Below are 18521 nucleotides of genomic sequence, written 5' to 3'. Positions count from 1 at the left end.
GTGATTTTATACGCCGAGACGTAATTTTTTATTGGTGTTGGATTTTTAACAAAAATACGAACGTTTTGGCAACCTGGCTAATAAATTCACAAATTTATTTGAGCAAAATTATTTTAATATTTTTTATTAAACACTAATGGGATAAATGGGCCTAATTAACATGGTTAATGGGCCTAAGCTAGTAATTAGAGTTTAATTAAGAGTTCAAGCAATATTTCAACTTAAAAACCTACCATAAACCCAACAAAAACCCCACGCCCCGGCACTCAAGGATGACAATCAAGAGGAAAGTCGAAAACCTTTCAAGTTTTTCAAGCCAACGTCTTCTCGTCTTGTTCTTCAATTTGTCAACGTAAAATCGTGCGGTTAATACACAAAAGCACGCGTAATTCTTCTTTCAAAACATCATCACACCATAATAAGTTTTTATGCATGAAATTTATGGAAAACAAGTGGTGTATTTATTTATTTTAGTTTTTACATGAATATGAACTTTTAAAGCTTGGTTGTTGTTCCAAAATCAGGTTTTTATGTTGTGGAAAGGGCTGCCATGAATTAGGATGTTAAGGGGTAAGTTTTAAAATAGTTTAGGGGTCTTAAAACACACTAAAAACACTGCACACGAAAACAACAGAAGTTGGAATCACTTTTCTGTCAAGGACTTGAGGGGCTCGATTTTATGAGATGGATGGCTTAACTTGGGTTCGGTTGGGACCATGGCTGGAATAGGACCATGTATGAGTCAGGGGTAGAGTCCTAGCCACGCTAGGACTCGAAAACCAGGGGCTGGGAGGAGTCCTTGCCAACAAGGACTCCACCCGAGAGAAAGCTGAGGGAATGCGCAGGTTTTCAGAAGCTGGTGCAGGGAGAAGGGGCTCGGCCAGGGGGCTTGGGCTGGGCTAGGCTAGGTCCTTAGGGTCATAAAAGGGTGCTAGAGGGGATGGTTCAGTGCCTGGGTCGGTTGGCTTGGTCCTAGCAACAGAAAAGTAGGGTCCATGTTCATGTGGGTTCTCACGGCTGCTGCTTGCACCTACTGGTGTAGCTTCGGTTTCAAGGGCTGGGGTCGATTCCTTAGGTTCTAAGGGTCCAGTAGGGTCCATAGTGGGTCTGGGTCAAGGTTGGCTCAAGAGGGTTCAAGCTTGGCTCAGGGAAAAACGAGTTTGGCTCAAGGGTGCCTAGGTGTGTTTTTGGGGCTGTTTCTGTAGCCTAGGTGTTGCTTCGTTTTTGGAGCTTAGGGTAAGTTCCAATGGGTTCTAATGGTTCAGTAGGGTTCCTAAGTGGGTTTGCTAGGGTTTGGCTCAAGGTGGCTTGGGCATGGCTCGAGTAAATTGGGAGATGGCTCGGTGGTTTCAATTAGGTGTCAATATTTCGAATTTTAGAACAAAAAATAGATCCATGGGTCCACGGGTGTGGATCATGACTTGGAAGGGTAGAATAAATCATAAAAAGTGTGAGAACCCAGAAATTTTGATCCGAAGCAAATAATGTAAGAAATATAAACTTAAAATTTAGCTTAATCTAAGCTCAAAAACTTTCATTCTAACTATAAAAATTAAATATGAACTTAAATTTCAGCTAGCTTAACTCGAGGAAATGGCTTCAAAGTTCGGAGATTAACTCAACATGAAGCCGAGCAGCAAATAACCGCATCCATTGAAGTATTGTCACTAGAAGAGTAAAACCCCAGCTCAAGGACTCGATCTTTCAGCTCGAAACAGCTCAACCAAGCTTGTCCTAACAAGACCCAAAAGGAAGCTAAAAGATGAGCCAAGGGATTGGACAAACTTATTATGCAAGAAACAACCTTTGAGATAACCAAGGAAGAAGCTAAGGGATGAGCTAAAGGTTAGGACAAATTAAGTATGCAAGAAATGACCTTTGAGATAATCCATGAAGGAGCTAAGGGAGGAGCTAGGAGATCAGGACACATTTATGGTGCAAAGAATGACTCTTGGTGCTTGGCATTTCTTTGACCACCATTATGATCATCATTAAATCATTACTTGGGCTCCAAGTGGTCGACCAAAGGGGTAAGGAAAAGCCACACTCTCCATCTATAAATAGCACTCAAGACTTGAGAGAAAAACACACCACCAAGTCTCTAAAATTTCGGCCAAAGGAGAGCAAGGAAGGGGAGAGAATTTCGTGCAGTGCAGTCAGTCCAAAAATCAATCGAAGTGCTGCCAATATCACGCTGCAGTATTCGTATCAAGAGAAACGAAGTGCTGCCCGACTGAAGACAGCGTTTGTTAGAGTTGCGCCGGAGTGCTGCCGAAATTTCAAGAGAAAGCTTTGTACAAGCAATCTGTAAGTGGGCTTTTGTTACATATCTTTTTGTATTTTTAAACTTGATATACATGATATGACATACAAGTAAGTGTGTCCTTATTTTCGAAAATTTCTGTGTTCTGTTTAAAATTTCGATCGATTATGTGTTTCTTCTATGCTTCGAATTCCTTTGATTCCGCTGTATCCGTATGAAAACTCTGAAATATGAAAATCTGAAAAGTTCTGTCTGTGACTTCTGAATTTTGTTTACACTGTTACAATTCAATTTGAAATGGGACGAGAATTGTGATTCTGTCTGGCCCCCAATGGTGGGTATAAAACCATTTCCGTTTGGCCCCCAATGGTGGGTATAAAACCATTTCTGTCTAGCCCCCACCGGTGGGTATAAAATCGAGTTCTGGCCTCACCCCCTAGAGGACAAACATATTGGGGACAATTTGACCATGGAAATGAGATGAGTAACAGTGTTTTGTCCGTTCCGAAATGATCTGAATTGTTTCTGTTTTGTTTGATAAGTTCCGTCTTTCTTTCGATTCGTTTTCGTCTTGTCAAATTAAGAATATTAAGATTTGCAAGTATGTTAAAGAAAATTTTTAAAGAATTAAGTTTTATATGTATCTTTTGAATCGATCGACCCCCACTTGCTGAGTGTTTCCCAAGACACTCATCCCTTACAAATTTCAGATAAAACTGAAGAGCAAATAAATGAGGAGGCGCAGGAAGCTTTATGGGGTTGGTGAACGATGATCAAGATCAAGAACCAATTTATCCCTTTTTTTTAGTTTTCCGCATTTCGCAACTCTGATATATTTATTTCATTGTCATTGTAAGACAATACTTTATTTATGAAAAAGACTGGTTTGATTTGATACGAGGCTTTATTGTTTTCAATATAATTGTTAAACAATGCCGGATGTCACCGATGCTTCGGACACGGGGCTTGACATTTAAGTATAATTGTTAAACATTGCCAGATGTCATCGATGCTTCGGACACGGGGCGTGACATTTAAGTGAGATCAGAGCCGCCAGGTTCATAATTCCGCTGGGATTTTGATAGACAAAATTTGGCGAAGTCAAATTTTGGCAAAAGCCTAGTACATCCCAATTTGAGTCCAACTTTCATCTGTTCTTGAAATCCAACTTTCATCTGATTCTTAAATTTCGGATAGACTTCAGAAATCTATCCCTTCAATCGCTTCGCAATTCTTAGTATCAAAATTATTTTCCTACGACCACTTTGTTTTTATTATTTGTGCCTTTCTATCCTTTATATGATTCTGATGCTTTACCTCGATCTTTATCCTAGGAAACGGCTGCTCCACGTACGCGCGCACAGGCTTCCCTTCGCATGCGTCAGCTTACCATCGATAATCAAGCTAGGGAGATAGCAACTTTGAAGGCGCAACTGGCTAAGGAGAAACTGGAAAAGCAGGAACTTAGTGAGATCAGGCACATACTAGAGACTGACGTGCAGCGATTGACTCATCACTTGGACTTGGCTGAGAGCCAACTTCTACAGATACCGACTGATTCGGCTCGCATTGCGCGCTTAGCTTCACTAAACAAGGATCTGCTGGAAAGAGTTGAGACAGAGAGAGAGCGCGCTACTCAGGCTCGTCCGCGTCAGGAAGATTTCAGCGCCAAGCAAGAGCGGTACATCTCAACGCTCCACAGCACTATGGACAGACTCCAAGATCAGAACAACTATTTTGGACATGTTAGAGTCAATGAAATTAAGAAAATGACAAAAACGTGAAATTTTACGTCCAGGGGTAAAACGATCTTTTTACGCCTAAAAATTAGTAAACGTCATGGCAGTGTCCTAAATGCTGTTTTATATGCTAATATGATTATTTTAAAGTTTTATGGATGTTTTCATGATTTAATATGCCAAAACGTTTATTTTAAATGTGTATGATTTAAATGTTTACTTTAAAAGTTTATGATGTTAAAATGTTTATTTTGAAACGTTAATGGCTTGTTATGGATTTTTATATGTTTAAATGTTTATGGATTTTGGGTATGTTAAAATGTTTATTTTAAAATGTTTATGATTTTTTATGATAAAATGTTTATTTTAAATGTTTATGATTTAAATGTTTATTTTAAACATTTATGATGTTAAAATGTTTATTCTAAATGATTAAGGATTTTTGTATGTTAAATTAGGATTTTTAAATGTTCATGAATTTTTATGATTTAAGGAAGACATTTAAAAGACATGTTGCATGCTTGGTTTCAAAAACAAAAATGCTATGTTATGCATGATTTTATAAAGTGATGAGAATGTAAAACGTTGAAGGATGTGAAGTAATTGTGACTATTGAGGTTGTGAGTATTTGAGGTAAGAATGGGGATGTCGTGAGGGGAAAAGACCCAGAGGGAGCCCATTTTCGGCCGTGGGAAAAGGCCCCAGAGAGAGCCCGTCTATGGTTGCAGGCCCCCGAGAGAGCCCCGACGATCATATTTCCATTCGAAAGAGGATAGGCCAGGGCCCAGTTGACCGTGAGAGTGTTGCTGGTGTCCCCGCCGCCCAGTAGTGCGGTTTCATGTAGATGGATCCATCGAATTTTTGAGGTTTGAGGAAAGTCACAATTAACGATCTGAATTCAATAAAAAGGAAAGTGTTTATGATCATGATAAAAGGATTTATGTTATGAAATGATTAATAGAAAAATGTTGAGGTTTATGTTATGCATGCTCATATGAATATGTTGAGGATGATATGAAAAGGTTTACGAAAATGTTTATGAAAAGTTTATGAAAATGTTTATGTTTAAAGTTGATGAATCATTATGGAAATGTTTTTGTTCATGTATCATGAAAATGTTTATGAAAATAGTATTGTTTTAAGGTTTATACATCTTCATGAAAACGATATTTTAAGTACAAGTATTTTTCACTGTTTCTTGTGATCTGTATATGTATTACTTGTTATCAAGATTATGGTGTGTTGAGTCTTTAGACTCACTAGGTGTGGTTGATGCAGGTAATTATGATAATAATGTTTATGGAGTTCTTGATGGTTGACTTTGCTAGACTGAATGTGCACATAACCCGAGGACCGACGCTAGTTTTTCGCACTAGTTATGATTTATGATTTTATGTTATGTTAAAGATATTTTTACGAACGTTTTATTTATGAGGGGTTTTTGAGAGGTTATAGTATTGGCTATACTTTTCAAATGTTATTTTTAAGTTTATTAAAATGTAGGATAATTTTTATCCTAAACTATTTCTTTTGATTTTCAAATGTTAGTTGGTTGTTTTATTTTAAAATGATGTCAAAAATATTTTATGTAATTTTTATGGTTCGGCCGAATGCTATGTGAGGTTTGGAAAAAAAAAAATTTTCTACCACGTTTTAAGAAAAAGAATAAAAGATGTTTCACAGCCCAGGCCCCAACCCAAGCCCTGGCCCAGCCGTGAGTCCCCATGCACAACCGAGCCACCTTATTCAAGCCAACAAGTGAGTTGAACCAAGAAAACCCTTGGCTCTTCTTGCCCTTGCCATGCGATGATTTCCAACCTTGTTCCCTTCAAAATTTATCATGTTTGGTTCATATTTCATCATGTATTGGCAGCGTGCTCGTTGGAAATCATAACGTGTTTCATATTTGCGTAAAAACATCATATTTTTGAAAATAAACGTTCTACCGTAAAAATATTCAAACACCTATTTTTTCATGCATAAAAAATTAAATCATGCATAATATGATTCGTATGATGTTTAAAAGAGTTTAGAAAACGTGCATTTGCGTTTATAACGCTCGAATACTCAATCGTCGGCGAGGGTGTGAAGTTGGATGACTGGACGACGAAGAACCCTAGCCTTTTCCTTCCTTGAAACTCTCAAAATTATTGTGTGTGCGTGTGAGTGTGTTTTCGGCTGCCACAAGGTTGAATTGTGATGTTTTGAAAGCCTAGGTATCTTATTTATAATTTGACATGTTAATGGGCTTCGGTTTTGGACTTGCAAGCTTAAAGGCAATTGGGCCTACTTTAAATAATTAAATTGGACCCAATAACTCTTATTTAATTAAAACATAGAAGTTTATAAAATTAGTTTCCCAAAAATAATATTTTTTTGATCTTTTAAAACCCATTGTTTTCCCTAAATCGGCTTCTCGAGAAAAATTGAGCTCGAATCGTAAAATAATTCAAACTCTCACATTTTTAGTAAAATTAAATCATTTTTAATCATATTAGGAAGCCTTGCAATTATTTAATGAAAAATAATTATTCTTGTCTTGGTCGTCCCCGGTCTCCTTTCTCATAAAATCCTTCAATTTCATGAAATCATGTTACATAATCATTTAATCATACAATCATACCTTTAATCATTTAATAAATATCATGTTAGCATTTAAAAGCAATTAAATAAAACAATTAAGCAAAAAAAAATAATTTGCATGCATGTGGTTTACGTAAGTTTGGTTTTTCGGACGTTACAATATATGTATTTTACAGTTTGGTAATATATGATGGTAAATTATAAATTATGTTTTACTCGTATTTAAGTTTTTTATGTGATTTATGTGAGTTACATGAATTATGTGAATTAAATGCCTTGTTGATTTATAGTACAATTATTCAACCTTTTTTTGACATTTAGTTTAGGGCATTATATTATAACATACGCGTTGAGCCTTATCATTCTTGTTAACCATTGTTGTGTTATATTGTGTTCCTGAGACAAGTGGTTATTTCGATATCAGTGGGTGGCTTTCGAGCCTAGTTCTCCCTGAGACAAAAAATATGAATGTCTATTTCTTGATGTATTTTCTTTGTGACATGCTCTTGAAATCTTGACATCATATACTATTGTTATTGTGCCTTCCTGCTATATTGTTATTAGCTGTATATAGGCCGAGTCGTGGGTATTTGATCTGACACAGCACTGCATGCCTCGCATACTTGGTAGGGCGGTTTAGCTGCTTGATGATGTAGCTCTCTTGTGTATTATTTGTTTTCTTGTTGTTTATTGGCTCATATTATCCTGTTGTTATTAAGTCATGTTCATGCATTTCATATTTTCATTTTATTATGTATTTATGCATGATTTTATGATTATTAGTTTTGTTGTTTAACTGTTCCATACCAGAATCATAACCTCAGTATTTTATTCTTGAGAAGGTCTACTAGTGGAGCTCGTGATCGAGATATGGTTACTCGGTTGTTAGAGTTGAAGTCTCCTAAGTAGTCCATTTTTATTATATTGGAGTATGATCTATTTTATACCAAAGTCTATTTACTAGGAAGATCTCCTGTGTATTTGTATGATTATTTGGAGTTGTTATAGTGAGTTTGGATTTAGTTTATGTTTTTGTGAGCTTTGCCGGCTTTGTTTGAACTGTTGCTTGTGAATTTTTTATTTGTGTATGGTCGGCACTTGTGCGTAATTGTTTATGAATATATCAGCATCGTTCTTGAGTCTTTTTTCTTTTACATGTATTTTAAATTTTTGGTATGTCTTATTTATGGAGAGATAATGTCAAAATTTTTCCAGGCCCTGAATTCTATTTTTAAGTATTTTAAATAATTTTTCTGCTGCAAATTTAAATTTAATCAATATTTTTTGATAATTAATTATAATTATAATTATAATAACTGGGCTTCACATTGAGTTCCTTGACGTGAAGCATGTTGTGAATCTTAGGAAGTCCATCCACGTTCAGTGTTCATTTACCAACAATCTTTCTTTTCGTACCACTTCCATAGGTCACTCAACCATTTTTTTGTTCACGTAATCAGTGAAGTGCTACTTCGAACCTGTCATGTGACGTGAACACCACTATCGAAATACTAGAGACTTGAAATGTTAGATTTTAAAAATTTATAGATAAAAGTGCAAAGAATTTCAGCCTTAGGTACCCAAATATTCTTTACTGGAGTTATTGTGTTGGAGTTGTTGCGGTTTTTGTTATGTGATGATAGCAGTGCTACGAATTTAAGTCACCCCTTCTCTCAGCTTAAAGCATTAAGGTTTGATGTATGTGACCAGATTTAAAACAATAGTGACATATGGTGAGCTGTCGTTGCGCCACCAAACTTAAATTCCTACTCTCTAAATAAAATTAGTGTAATGGTGAGCAAGGTCGAATCCACAGGGAACGGTGGATGATTTCTTCTGAGTAAAAATGCAAATAAAAGGGGGGATTTTTTGATATGAATTTAATAAAATACTAAACTAAATTGGTCCACGTAAGGAAAAAACAATAAATTTAAATGATAATTAATCAATTAAAATAAAGTGAAGAATTTAATATGAGAAAGATCTGATTCAAGGAGTTCTACTATTTAATTATATCACTGTTCATCGGCTAACAAATAATTTATTCAAGTTGTTCCAAGAAATTAACTATAAAATTATAGGGTTAGCCACTAAAATTCTTGCGTCTTCCTAAATTAATTGACCTAACCCAGCATCCCGTTAAAACTTATCAATAACCAACTGAGCACGATAACGTTCCATATTAATTAACGATAGCTTTTAGATTTGTGAAAACAGTTAATCCTGAAATCTAACAACCGAGATAGCTGCAATTGATAAATTCAGTTTTGTTGATTATTTAGATTAAATATATTATGATAGCACAACACATCTAATCTATGCTACTCGTGTACCAAAAATTCATGAAAATTACGGATCACTGAATTCGTGGTTAGCAGTAGAAAATCCTATATCGAATTAAATTGTCAGATTAATCGATATACAATATTCATAGAATTAAATCATAAATCGACAAATACTTGGAATAACAAGCATATTAAATATAAGAATGAATACCTCACAGTGATAAATTAAACAGTGAAAACAACCCTTAAACCAAACTAGGAAATTAGTCTAGCATGTTTTGGTAGACAATCTTCATGAAATTAAAATAAGAATAAAACAAAAACTAAATTCAAAGGAAAAATTGATACACACAAATCTCCTTCCACCTTTTTGTACTGTACGTTGCATTCTTGTGGTGTTGAAGGAATTCTTTTTCCTTGATTGTTAAATCTTCTGCTGCGGCCTCTCCTCTCTTCCACGTGAGATTGTGGCTTTTTATTTTTTTGCAGATTTTGTTTGTTACAAAAATATTATCTTGCCATTCTAAAATCTAGAAGATATTAGGAAACATCCCTAGAATATTGAGTTTTTATGGAAAAAAAACTTTATCTTGTATTTATTCCTTGATATAAAAATTCCTTATCTCACTAGGCAGTCGAAGAGTAGTCACAAGACGTGATCACGCCATGTCCAAAAACAACTTCTGAATTTTTCTGATTCATGTCTTCCATTAAGATCATATCGACAACTTTAATTGTGATATAAAGTCACCATTTTAGTCTAGATTTATCGCAAGAGCTGAAAACTTCATCCTACAATAAAATCATATAAAAATGTGTCGATTAAGCACGTTGGAGGTCGTAACAATGAGAGATATGACAACAAAAATGCAAATTATTACGAGCCTATCAACATACAAAACAACATCTCCTTCATTTCGGCTTTTGTGCAGAATCTTGCCTCTCTATTGGAGGGCTCTTGACCGAAAGGGGCGGCGGTTGGTGAGATAGTTGTAACAATACTCTCTTTCACAATTACAATTGGTTGTGATATAAAGTTGGACGATTCTCCAATTTCAAATACAATGTTGCTAAATCTCATACCAACTTTGCTTTTTCTTTCCCATAATCAGTATGGAATCAAGTTTATTTGAGCTCGAATTGAACTTAGCAAGGGTTTGTGTTGCTTTTTATAGTTCAACATTGATCTTATACATCTCTAGGTCCTTTTACTTTGGATCTCCTCAAGTCTGGCCACATAACATTTCAACTCGATATTTTCTTTTGAGAGAGACGAGTTTAATTTATTTATTTTGATCCAATCATCATATATTTCCTCATATAGTGTACTTACTCTTTCCAGAGTGACTTCTTCTTCATCTACTTCCTGGGTTTCCAAATTACTTGTATCAACGAAATTTGTTGCATTGAGGCACATTAAACTTGATGAGTTTTCAGAGATATTCCAGTGGGTTAACCTGCATCCAACATTTCTCCTCCACTAGTGCGAACAAGGAGGTATGATTTTTCCCTTCACCGAATTCCTGTTCTACGTTAGATTTTCCATCACTTAAGGAGACAATCATTCTTTTATTTTTACAAAGTCTATTTCGACACTCATTTGCATAATGTACAAAACCAGTGCATTCTCTACATTGTACATAGTCTAACATTTTGGCATCTAATTGAGATCTTTTTTTCATTCCTCAGTCCAAGTTGTCCTTGAGTGGATAACATCCTTTGAGTTTTCTCGGGAGCAACTATACTTGGAGGTTTGGGTTGCGGGCTAGTTTTCTTCTTCTCTAATCTTCTTCAGTCGGGCTAGTTTTCTTCTTCTCTAATCTTCTTCAGTTAGACTCCAAACTGTTTTGTGATAAATGAGATGAAGTCTTCAAACGGGTGAGACTCATTGACTTCCTGATAAAGTTGAATTAAATCATTGTAAGAGTCGATAGAGACTTGAAATGAGATAGTCTTCCCGTTGTCATTTTTCTGTAGGTCCAGGTTCATCTCAAAGGTTCGAAGGGAACTTATTAAGTCACACAGTCCAAGCTTAGTGTTGTCTCATGTTTCGTCAGTTGCACATATCTTGATGTTGAATCGTTCTAGGAATGATCTTAAAAATTTGCTGACCAATATTTCATTTAAGATCGGATCACCAAGATTGAATGCTTTTTTGGCAATGTCACATAAATGAGGATCATAAGAGGTAACTATCTCAGTTTCTTCCATTCTCAAATTTTAAATTTGGTGGTTAGCTTACAGATCATTCGCAGTGGTTTTGAAAGATTTCCCATGCATTCTTGGCAAAGACACATTTGGTTATTAGACTAAACATATTTGTGTCAACAGAAGTGAAGATGACTTACAGTACCTTTTTATTGAAGTTCGTAATTTGATCTTTATCAATCGTTCACGCATTTTTTGGTTTGATCAAACTGTTACCATATTCATCAACTGTTTTTGGTGGAGTCCAACCATCGACAACACTTTGCCATGATCTTTCTTCGATGGATTTGTATTTTGACTTTCCAAAGAGTGTAGTTGGATCCATCCAGAACTGATAGCTGTAATGCAGTGTTGACAAGTAATGTGTCCAAACTAATTTTACTATTAAAGAAAAAAAAATCAGAATCTCACTTAGAAACTTCAAGTGTTCCCTCTGATATCAATTGTAAGAATTTTTTAACATATAAGTACTAAATAATTGGAGAATTGTGTGTTTCAGATATAGGGCGTGTGTGAGTTGTTGTAGCACTTAGCACAACATGGAACTGAGTAAATAATTTAGCACACATATACTTTGTCTATGTAAACTAAGACACAACTAATTATACATAAGTGTTCACACTTGTGCGATGTCTCAGTGTAAAAGATTTACTGGAAAATGTATTCATTTACACAAAAGGAATACCAGCGAATAACAAAAAGCTGACTCCCTTAACACAGCGAGGGATCAAAAGAATCCTAAGTTTATGTAAACAAAAATAACTAAATAACTAAATAACAATAGACGCACTCTGTGAACTGAAATCCAGTTTTATAAACAACATTCTCTCAACACTTTGGTTAATTGTTGTATTCAAAAGTTTTCAATACTTCATGACAATGCAAAAACACTGCGAGACTCAATCACTTGATTACTTCAGAGTAAAACACATTTTTTTCTTCCTTGTTATCTCTCTCTCACCACACCTTGTTATCTCTCTCTCACCACACTTTGCAACCTATATTCTTCGATGTATATAGTTTTTTGACCTAGAGATGATTCCTTAAATAGATAGCAACAAAACAAATAAAATAGAGTTTATTAGGAAATAAAGAGAAATAAACTCTTTTAAAAATAGAAGATCATATCTAGATAATTAATATAATAAGACAAAACTCTAATACTTGAGTATTTTGAAGCGTGATATTATCTAAAAAGAAAATATAATTAAGGAATAAATTTTGTCTTGCATGCCAAGCCATATTTCTTTCATTTCCAAACCATGTAGCTGCCTAAACATCATAGTTTGATCGTTCACTTAATATGAACAATTATTTCTTCTCACCATTATTTATAAACGGGTAAAAATTTTGATTGATTGAGTTCACAAGTTGATAGAAGTGCCAAAAATTATGTACCAAATGAATTTTATTGAGAAGGAATCCCCACACAGAAGAACTTGAAATGTGTTTTGGAATTGGCCTTAAATTGGAATCATGCCTGCCTTTCTTTGTATGTGGTTCATTCGTTTTTGTTGTATACATACATGTGAACTCGAATTCTGGACAAGGAAACACCCGTGTAAGTTGTACAACTCTCACGGATACATATCCAATATTTTTCTGTTTTTTAGGAATTTGTTATAATATTTCTAAATTTAAAGGAGAAATTATTTTTATTCTCGAAAAATATTCCCATATTTTATTTTAAAATTCTTTACCACAAACATATCTTTAATTAACTCCACTTCAACATTCATCAATATCATGATTATTTTTTAAAAATGACATCATGATTACTGCTTTTTTAATTCAAATTTTGTAACAGCTTACAAATTTTTTCACCTTGACTTGAACGTATTGGACGAGTAAGTATTGAGACAGGCGACCTAATGAGAAATTCTTGTTGCACATTGCGTCAAGTTCCTGATATTGTTGTATGATTTGGTGGATCGTGTGGGCCATAAAAGAAGTTGTATATGGAAATCGAATCTTGATGGGTAAAACCGGTATGTGTTGTTGAGGTAGACAACACCAACAACAAGAAATTATAAGACTGGTATCTGATGTATGATATGAGACAACATCAATAAAAAATAAACGTTCCTCTCCGAATTCATGTGGCTAACAGCCCAGTCATTGACATCAAGTAGATGCATCATCTCATGTCCTTCTATTGTGTAATATAAGGCTCTATGTTGATATAGTCTAAGAATAAAAAGTTGCACCTACGTTACAAGCTATAGCTTTTGACACAGTGGTAATTAGATTGACGATCCTGAAACAAAAACACTGTCATGCGAGATCAAATACATAATCACTAAGATATTCCCATGAATAAATAAATAATAGAACTGAAAAATCATGTGATAGAAAAAACTCATAAGTACCAAAAAGTAGAATAGATCGTCCCGTGATAGAACCAAACATAAAATCATTGCATGAGACAAATTTGAACTTATTTTAACTATACATACCATACAAATGGATACAAATGTGAAGCTATTTCCAGAAAGTATAATTGAGATATCTATTAGTAATGCCAAAATATTCTATCTCCTCCAATATGAATCAAATTGGGCAGCCACAAAAAAATAATTAAGTTCTCCATTGTAGGTTTTTAGAAAATTACATCGTCTTAAAAATATATATAATGTTTTTTTTATAAATATATTTTTTTTGATATCTTTTTATATTCTTATAGTTTTATTAAAAGAAGGAATTTTGAAAATATTTATAAATTATGCAGTAGGCTCATCTAGCAAGTTGAAATAATCATTTGTACAAACTAAAAATCGAATTCTAAGTTATTATATTATCAAACCCTACGTGTGCATGATTTTGTGCACATATATTTTCGACATGCTGATCATGCCCGAGGGGAATAGCAGGATTTATCTTAAAAGATTATAAGAACTAAATTCATATTTGCTTCCTTGTTTCTTAGCATGATTTCGAGTGATTATGCAAATTCCAAATCTTCTAGGTCGTCTTTAGAAAACAGTTTCGAGTGGGTTGTATCTATAGTTGGTGGCGTAAGAGAACGTTATCGAATCTATATCAAGGTTAAATTTTTATCTCTTTTTCCATCTCCTCAATTTCGTCCGTTGATATATATAACATCTGAGTGAACTTTAAAAATGCGATGACAAAGATATATAGCTGTCAGAAGTTCAGGATTCATTACACGCACGGGTAGGCTTTCTCTGTACCTTGAAATACATAAGAATTTCACATGCAATTGCCAAATGAAAATGACATTTTCACTTGTTAGTTTATCTCACTGTTTCAAGCGACTAAAAACTACATTTTGCGCAGAGAAGATTTAAATTATGTTACTTCATCTTTATAATTCGCAAGAAAATTATATATTGATAGGTAATAACCAGTTTTAGGATAATTAATTAGATTATGGGAAGTATAATTAATGTAAATAAGGAGGAAGGAGATCACAGTACTTCAATAACATAATACATTTGGAAAAGTCTATAAATAGAAGAACAAGCACATTTTGTAGTCTAAAAGTCCTCTCGTTTTTACATACTTAAGGTGATTGTTGGCTTGAGCGTATGAGGGTTTTCCATGGATATCTTTGACATCTCTAACATTTTTCGTGATGTGGGTGACGATGGGTACATGGATTTACCGGCTTCCGGCTTGACTGATCACCCAGATCCACCTATTTCGAGTGATGTTATTCGTTTACCCCATTGTACATACATATTTTTTTTTACCAATCTCTGCAGAGGATGATTATCTTGTTGGCCCTTTCGCTAGATTTACACAGCAGCATATAGGATGGCAATATCCAATCAAATAAAACATTTTTCACTACATATTCCTACCTATCGATCGGCTTGTGAGATGAGTTCGTAATTGTTTANAATACATACAAATTAATAGTTTAATTGCATAGTTTATTATGGTGCATGCCCGTAAAACAAGGTGATAATCTTAGGTAGATCAAATATTTCAGGAAATAAATTTTTTATGAAGAGATTAATAATCATATGCTCACAGTTAGTTTATATAATATATAACTTAGAAAACTATTAATTTTCAACTAAAAATAATATCATCTCTAGAGAAATTGCAAAAAATATATAATTTGACCAAAGTTATGATAATGTTGGTCTCACGTGCGTCAACTTGATATAATAATATGAAAATAAAATATAAAATTGAACACCGAAATTTACGTGAATAACCCCTAAAAATTATTAGGATAAAAAACACGTACAAGATGAAAAGAATTCCGCTATAATATTTTATGGTGTACAATCATTCACTGTATTTCTAAAGAAAACAAACTCTCTCTTAATACAGGAGAACAAACACCTCACAAATATTATAGAACTAAACACTCAAATGCTATAAAATGAGAGAAAGAACTCAAGGGACGTTCGAGATGCTTTTTAATGATGAGAGGTGATTTCTCATTTATGAATGCAAAACATTCATCAAACCCTTCGGCCAAATTTGCGGCCAAATTTACAGCCAAATTTGACAAATATATGCCAACATTTGACTAAATTACTTGTTAACATTTCTCTCACTTAGAGATTTGATTGAGAATCAAGCACATCTCCACACATCCTTTCAATCTTGCCATTACTTACTGCTTACGTTTCTGCTAGGCCACTTGAGGATTAAACCAATCAAACTTATGAGTGTTCACTAAGTTGGTCAGAAAATCAGTTATGTTATCTTTTGTATGGATCTTCTGCATATCCACACTTTCTTCTTCTACTACTTCTCGCACAAAGTGAAATTCTTGTTTTTACCTAGAATGAAAGGCCGGATTTTTTGCGATGTGCAAGGCACTCTGACTGTCACAAAACAAATGAACATTCTCTTTCTTTTTCCCGATCTCCTCAAATAACTTTTTAATGCATATTGTCTCCTTCTAAGCTTGAGTAACTGCCATGTATTCTACCTCCTTTGTATATAATGCAACGACTGTTTGCAGTTTTGAAACCCATCTTACTGCTCCCTCTGCAACTGTGAACACATAACCAGCAATAAATTTTCTCTTATCAAGATCACCTGCATAATCTGAATCGACATAGCCCATGAGTGCAAAATCTGATCCTCCATAACATAATGCAGCATTTGAGGTACCCTTAATGTATCTAAGGATCTTCTTAACTGAACTCCAATGCTCTTTTCCTCGATTCGCCATATACCGACTAACTGCTTCCCCCGCTTGAGCAATGTCTGGTCTTGTACAAATTATAGCGAACATCAAACTTCTCACTGCTGATGCATATGGTACTCGAGACATCTACATCATCTCTACTTCACTGCTAGGATACATTTCGGAGGATAACTTGAAATTAACCCGAGGGATCAAGATTGGCTTACAATTTTGCAAGTTGAAGCGTTTCAACACTTACTTCAAATAATTTTTCTGAAAAAGCCAAATCTTTCTGTTACTTCTATCTCGGTGAACTTGCATCGTTCAAATCTTGTTTGCTGGTCACAAATCCTTCATATCAAATTCCCTAGCCAATTTTTCCCACAATCCTTGGACATGATATTTGTTGGGGTCTGCTACCAATATGTCGTCCACATACAACATCAAAATGATATAATCATCACCAGACCTCTTGAAATATTTACAAAGGTCTGCACTCAATCTTTTGTATTCAAGGCTCATGATATAGGAATCAAATCTCTTGTACTAACACCTCGGCGCCTGTTTGAGACCGTACAAAGATTTATTCAACCTGCAAACCAAGTTTTCTTTGTCTTTTTTCACAAAACCTTTTGCATGATGCATATAGATTTATTCTTCAAGATCTCCATGAAGCAATGCTGTTTTGACATCTAGTTGTTCTAGATGTAGGTCAAACACCATTGTAAGTCGAACCACAGGAGAAAATATCTCATTGAAGTCAATGCTTTCTTTTTTAGCATACCTTTTTACCACCAATCTAGCATGATACCGCTCCACTTGGTTATTGACGTCACGCTTGATCTTATAGACCCATCTGTTACCAATGGCATTCCTCTCTCGTGATAGTGTAACAATATCCCAAATTTTATTCTTGCCTAATGCCTCCAATTCTTTCTTCATTGTTCTCATCCACAAGGATACATACGAGCTTTGAGTAGCCTCGTGGAAACTCGATGGCTCATCATCCTATGATAATAGACAATATGCAATATTACTTTCAGCGACATAATCTAAAAGCCAACCTGGTGGTCTTCTGTCTCGGGTTGACTGCCTCACATTGGAAACCTCAGATTCAACATGTTCTTGTTCTTCGTGCTTTGGTACTGCTCCACAAGAAATTTGACCTTCATCCGTCTTATTTTCCACCTGAAATATAGTAGTTTCTGAATTCAGTGTGCATTTGTCTCCCTTTACTTTATCTTCCTCGAAGATAACATTCTTGCTAATGACAAGTTTGTGAACAGTAGGATCCCACAAGCGAAACTCCTTTACTCCATCAGCATAAACCAAGAAGATACATTTCATGGATTTCGAATCCAACTTCGATCTTTCTTGCTCATTGTACAAAACATACACAAGACTTCCAAATGTATGCAAATGAGAATAATCTGCCGGCTTCCCGGTCCACATCTCCATCAGAGTCTTCATATCATCGCCACTGAAGGAGAACTATTGATAATATAACATACAGTTTTGACTAATTCTGCCCAAAATAACTTTCTAGACCCACAGTCCTCAACATAGCTCTTGTTCTGTCCAACAAGGTTCTGTTCATCTGCTCCGTCACCCCATTCTGTTGAGATGCGTAAGCCGTCGTGAACTTTCTTTTGATGCTCTCATATTGGTAAAATACATCAAATTCGTCACTGGCATATTTTCCTCGATTGTCAGTTCTCAGATACTTGATTTTCTTTTCAGAATCAAGTTCAACTCGTGCTTTGAAATCTTTGAAGATCCGGAAAACATCCGATTTCTTCTTGATTGGATATATCCAAAATCTCCTAGAGAAATCATCAATGGACAAGACAAAGTATCTCGCTCCTCCTAGGGATACAACCGGGGCTTGCCAGACATTCGAATGAATCAGCACCATTATGCTTTTACTTTTGGCATTGGAAGTACCAAACTTTAATCTGTGTTGTTTACTGGTAACACAAAGCTCACAAAAGGGTAATGACAATTTTGTAAGTCCCGACAGCAGTTTCCAATCTGAGATAATTTTCAACCCTCGTTCTGACATATTGCCGAGCTTTCTATGCCATAACACTGTTAATTCTTCTCCTGAACCAATTGATGCAACAGCTAATTCCGTCTCTTTTTGAGTTTCTTCCAAAAGTACATACAGATTTGCAATAACTTTTTCTGCCTTCATAACCACAAGCGCATCCTTCACAATTTCATGATCTCGTTCTCGATACGGATTTTGCACCCGATATCATCCAATTTTCCCAAGAACAAAAGATTTTTTGTCAGTCCCTTCACATATCGTACCTTCTGTATGGTAT

Source organism: Primulina huaijiensis, chromosome 5 (assembly GCF_012295235.1).
Source record: "Primulina huaijiensis isolate GDHJ02 chromosome 5, ASM1229523v2, whole genome shotgun sequence".
Taxonomy (NCBI): Eukaryota; Viridiplantae; Streptophyta; class Magnoliopsida; order Lamiales; family Gesneriaceae; genus Primulina; species Primulina huaijiensis.
Note: the sequence above shows the minus strand (reverse complement) of the source record.